The 6,000-nt window shown below is 35.2% G+C and overlaps 1 non-coding gene across 1 annotated transcript; it reads right to left on the reverse strand.

The window, feature by feature from the left end:
- Nucleotides 1-736: 736 nt before the first annotated feature.
- TRNAD-GUC (transfer RNA aspartic acid (anticodon GUC)) lies at nt 737-808 on the reverse strand. The gene has a single exon. It is a non-coding gene; the product is annotated as a tRNA-Asp (tRNA).
- Between the last annotated feature and the right edge of the window lie 5,192 nt (nt 809-6,000).

Raw genomic sequence — 6,000 nt, forward strand, 5'->3', positions numbered from 1 at the left:
TGATCATATAGTCACTATTGACAAGCATGTCTTATTTCACCTTCTTTTCTCTTTTTTTTTTAATACAAAGAAAAGAGTTAAAGAAACCTGGGGTTAGCTTGTTATTCCCTTATTCCATATCGACATCCAAATTGCTATTCCTTCCTATCATACCTTTGGTAAGCAATCGTTTGCCACTTGATTTTCTTCTCTGTGGATGTGTGTGATGTAATCGCATTCTGTTATTAATGTCTTGCTATGTTCCATAATCCAATATATTCGCCTGGAATTTCATCCATAATTAATTTGTGGTAAAAAAAAAGGTATTGAACAACGATGATCCAGTAACTGAGATCAAACCCATATGAATGCAGACTCTCCGTGGGAAGTCAGTGGACCTCACATGAACTTTTCTGTCCCCACCCCTTGATCCTTCTTTAATCTCTAATATGTAAGACCAAAAAAAAAAGGGATAGCAATAAGTTAAATTCTATGCGTTTTATAAAACATGAATATATGTAACAGTAAATAGCTTGTCACATTCGAGAGAGAGAGAGACCCAGTCAAAGGAGGAAAGAAAGAATTCGATTGAGAGGTGAATTTAGAATGGACAAAGAAGAGAGACCCGTGAATGGGTTGTTGCATGATTGATAGAGTTAATGAATAATTTAATGGGGCTTCAATATTTAAGGGGTTTGATAGTCTCACTCTCAGTTTCTCACACTCATTGCTTGGGCAAAAAAGTAAAATAATAAAACGCCGCTGCCGGGGATCGAACCCGGGTCACCCGCGTGACAGGCGGGAATACTCACCACTATACTACAACGACACCCTGTTCTAAGAATCCTCTTGCACTATATAAATTGTTTGAAGAGGGTAAAAACAAATCCACTAAACTACACAAAACCCCCGGTATTTTTGTAGGAATAAGAGCACAGAATATAAGAATATAAGACAACTCACAGTTGTGTCACGTTGTCTTAGCTATGAAAGTCTTCTTTTTCTATTTTTTTTTTTTTTGCTAATACTTTGATGGCCTATTTAATCTTTATTAAGCTTTCAATAGTCTAAATTTATATAGAATGTCGATTGGATTTGAAGTATTGTTCGTATAGGTGGGTGATCTCTTTTATCTGCCTAGTGTTGGTCGCTACACCTCTACACCTAACTCTTTGCTCAAGCAATTGACTTCCCAATTGTAAATTTTCTTCATTTTTTTTTATAGGAACCCTCTTCAATTCGTGACTGGTGGGTGGTTGGTAATGTGGTGTTACATTGCAAGGAATGCAGTGGTCCCATCTAATGGATCCCATTTGACCTAGTCTAGATAGAAGCAAGATTTGACTGGATAATCACAATTTTATAACCATTTAATTTGACCAATCAGTATCTTTTATTTTATTTTATTTTTTTTATAATTAGAGATCAGAGTAGTTCAGTCTTTTGCTTTTAAGTCTCATCTTTGGCATATTAACAATAGAATGAGATGGAGTGGACAACAATGAATGTTCAACTTTTTCTTGATAATTTTGGCTTAAAAAACTTTTTCTTGATAATAACTAGTAAGTAATGCATGACATTGAGTAGAAATTTGTTTAGATTTGGGTTTTAAAATCAGTCTGGTTCTAGGCCAAGATCCATGTTTAAGAGGAAATAGAGGGATTTAATTGGGGAGAGGAAATGTTATAAAACTTGACTATTGAAGTGAGAGAGAGAGAGAGAGTAATTTTATTAGAGAAGAGTAATGATAGATTTTAATGGAGAAAATTAAAAGGATTTTTATAAGAGACTGAGATTTATAAGACTTTATATAAGGCTATGTTTGGTTTGAAGGAAAAGTAGGGAAGGCTTATGTTTCCCTTCCTTTCCCTACTTTTTCCTTCAAACCAAACACAGGCTAAGAGATTAAGACGCTTAATTTAGAAGTTTTGTATTTCATTTTAGTAAATTCTCTACTTTCGATTTTCCATGTGTGAAGGAGAGGAGGGGTGACTTCATGTGAGGCTTGTGGTAAGAGGCCTTCCACCTCCCTAAACTCATCTTTCTTATATAGATATAGATTGGTAATTTATGTGGCAATCCCCATTTGATCATGAAATACCTCACTCATTGATTTCTAAGTTTAGGTAGGTGTTTGGAGCCATTGCCATTTCTTCAAAAAACTGTGCACATCAGCACCATGCCTAAAATCCGTTTTTTCAGAAAATATTTGATGTTTGATTATGCATTTTTGCAGATTACAACTTGAAAATTGGAAAAGGTGTAGTTTGAGAAAACACCCATTTTTTTATATATTCTCATTTTTTATTGTTGCTAGCAACAATATACTGACATGGCATTGAAAAATGTCTATGTGGCGGCAACAACAATGGTAGCAAGTAAAAAAAAGAAAGAAAAAATATTTTCTGAGAAAAATACATACCAATGCCGCACCATTTTTTCATAAAAAACAAAAAAAGAAAAAAAAAAGTCCCTCAAGAAACAGCATTAGTTCCAAACACCGCCTAGATAAACAAAATGGATGGTATATCTACCAAGACTAGTACTAATCAGCATATAACAAGCTAAGAAATGGTTATCAAAGATTCAAAACAAATTCTCATAATTATGAAATAAACAAGGTATCATTAAAAAGGAAAAAACCGACTATAGAGACGGGGTGCCTTACGCCAAACCCAGTTAGAGGGTTAGTGGGTTAGGCGGAAGGGTACATATGCAGGCCCATTGGCTTTCATTCAGTACATGGCAAGATCAAAATTTTGATATGATATGCTCCGAATGCATCGTATAATATCTTTTGGTTCTTGAGACACTTGTTTATAGATGCTTTTGGAACCCTTTTTTTAGTTTTTTTTAATAACATATATGTTTTTATATTATTTAAAATCAAAGCTTAAAACAAAACGAAAAAAAAAAAACTAAAAAAATGGGAAAATATATTGAAAGTATTGATACACCTCTGTCTATACACAGAGGAGTATAATACTTTGAACCATGGTACATGTAAGGTCTCCCATTCAGCATGTTTGAACCTGAACCTCCTCAAAGGAAGGGAAGCCAAATAATCAAAGGAACTACTGGGTCATCAGTGTATCATCAACAATTTATTTACATTGGTGTAAATGCACGGGAGTGAAGATAGGTTGAGTGTAAAGTTTGCTTTACATTTTCTTCAGATTTGACTATCCTATTTGTTTATGAGAGGTAAAATGATGTGATTCCCACCACTATGCATGAAGGAGAATAATGGGAGTCTGAGTCTCCTGCACATTCATCCCTTCATATTTACCTATACATCAAATTGGAGGGTGCCTTATCACCACCCTAGCTCTCATACATGAATTTGACATGTGCAAGTGATATTAACAAAGTTTTAGAATGTCCTCCCAATCTCTAATCCCATTTTTTATATATTAAATTTTAAACCGAATAAAAAACAAGGGTTATGGGCTTATTCTTCTCCTTTTTATCCTTTTTTATCCCTCCTGTACTTTGCTTTATCAACACATAAAGCTCGGCAATTGCTTGAGCTTACCTTGCAGCCGCTCTTCATTGGTGAACCAATTGATGTTTCAATGGCCATGGTCCATTTAAGATGGACAGGGCTAAGGCTAAAGCATACTTGGTGTTGGAAATTGGGGTCACGAAAATTTAGATGGGAAACTCTAAGGTGTGTCTAAAGACACTATCTTTAGAACATTATTTGCCTCTGTTCAGTTTTATTGAATTTGTTGTTGGGTTACAGGCAAATTTGTTCCCAGATACAACAAAGTCTTTGGCCGAGAATCTGCAATTAGCAAAGTTAAAGAATCCCCAAAGAAATCTTTTGTAAAATAGTAGCAGATCAAACTGAGAAAGACAATAGTGATTTTCGAAAAACTTATATTCATTTGTTTGATCCGTGCTCCTTAAATAATTTCTGAAAAGTCATGGTGCAGAGGAATGTGCTGGTTCAGAAAATGTTCATTGAATAGTTACAATTTCAAACATTGTGACTATTAAAATATAGTTAACAGTTAATGACTCTTAACTTTGAATAGTGTCTCTTGATTAGTTAAAAGTCTCCATGTTCTCTTCTTATATTTCTAAGGACTGTAAATAAGTTCATATTTGAAAACTCAAAATAAGTTTAGTAATTTTCCAACGTAAGACAAGTTAAAAACTGGTTTTAATAATAGATCAATCAAACCTTATTGGATTTAATCTCTAATGAGATTAAAATCTAACATTTGGAACCTAAAATATGTAGAGCCCATATACAAGCTACCCTTGTATGTATGTATTTTTCTTTCTAGTAGGAATATTGAGCTTGTTGGAGGAAGATTTGAAGAGAAGAATAAACCCTTAACCCCTGTTTTTTATTTGACTTAAAATTTAATGTAATTTTTAATATATAAAAAATGGGATGGAAGATTGGGAGGATGTTTTGAAACTTCTATTAATATTACTCGCACATGCCAGATTCACACATGAGAGGGTGCTGACATGGCACCCTCTAATTTGATGGTACAGAAAAATCTGTAGGGATGAATGTGCAGGAGATCTAGACTGAAATAATGGTGGGAGGAGAATGCACGTAAAATGCAAGATAATGTGATAGTCACTTTGAATGAGAGAATTGAGATAGAAGTAAAGTGGTGCAAACTTTACATTAAATTTTAAGATGCAAAATTTGTATTGACAATAAGTACAAATTTTGTGTCATATTGGAGGGCAAATGTAATTGCAAACAAACAGAGTCATGCACCCATAGATTTTCACAGATAAACTCGAATGGGACAGAGGAAATCTATAAAGTCATTAATAAGCAGGGAGGTAAATTCAAGATGGTTCCTTCGAATTCAAACAACAATTCGACAATTTGTACTGAAAATAAGTGCAAATGAGGCAAAAAAAAGTACAAACTTTGTGTCATATTGAAATGCAAATCATAATGTCAAACAATCAAAGCCATGCATCCATTTGTAACTACACATTAATTTTCAATGACACTCAAATGGGACAGAGGAAACATATAAAGTCAATAAGGGGGAGGTAAAATCACAATTCTGGGTTTAAACCTTTCATGAGACTGATTTGAGCCTACACGCACAGTCACAGTCTGCTACCAGTAGGGCACTCCAAGGACACTCTCGATCCCAGGACACTGAAAATGAAAGAAAGTACCTCGTACCAGAAACCCAATTTGCTTGAAATTTGATTGCGGTGTTTCTGTGTTGGAGGTGTACGACTCCAGCACCTGTTTCCTAGTGACTAAGGTCAGGTCAAGCCTAGTTTATCCAACCAAAATGAAAATTTTGAACAAGAAGAAAGGTGATAAGTAGAATCTAGTTTATGTGGCGTAGAGACACAAGTGTACAGTGTCCAAGTCAAAAAAGGGCTTGAGAGTACTGAAGGATTGATTCCATTGAGACCAACTTAAGTTTGCTTCAATCAAAAATATGGTAGAGCTGGTTTAATGCTTGCTTCGTATTTCTTCAAGGCTTCAAGCATCGATTCATGTTCCTCCCGAGTTTGGAAACAATGAATAGGCCCCTCCACCTTTCTAACCTAACTTGATACGATGCTGTGCAGTTGTTTGCCGTTCATTTAATCCCGGGTCGGTGGCATCCATTCCAAGATGGGCTGTCGGTCCGTCCGGTCGCTATGTCTCGGCTTTTGATTTTTGGGCTGGACTGTGATTGTCCGAATTCGTACGCTGCCTGGCCCATTAATAAGTTGTACATTTACATATTCATGGATAGAAAAATAAGGATTTTGCTGCAGGGATAATTTACTGCTCAGGCTCAGTTTGTTTGCAGTGTAGCTGGTGTAAATGCATGGGAATACAAATAGGCTGAGTGTTAAAATGAAATGGTCCTCCATTTTATATGAAAGAGAATGGAAATAGCCAGATAGGAGGGTTATTATTTTGGAAATGTGATAGGAAGCACAATTAGATATCCTACTCACAAGACATTACAGTTATGCATTGGAATATCTCCCAATGTATGGCTGAAATGTCTTGTGTGTAAGAGATCT

This window comes from Nelumbo lutea, chromosome 1 (genome assembly GCF_056320005.1).
Source record: "Nelumbo lutea isolate HS-2025 chromosome 1, American lotus-T2T, whole genome shotgun sequence".
Classification (NCBI taxonomy): domain Eukaryota; kingdom Viridiplantae; phylum Streptophyta; class Magnoliopsida; order Proteales; family Nelumbonaceae; genus Nelumbo; species Nelumbo lutea.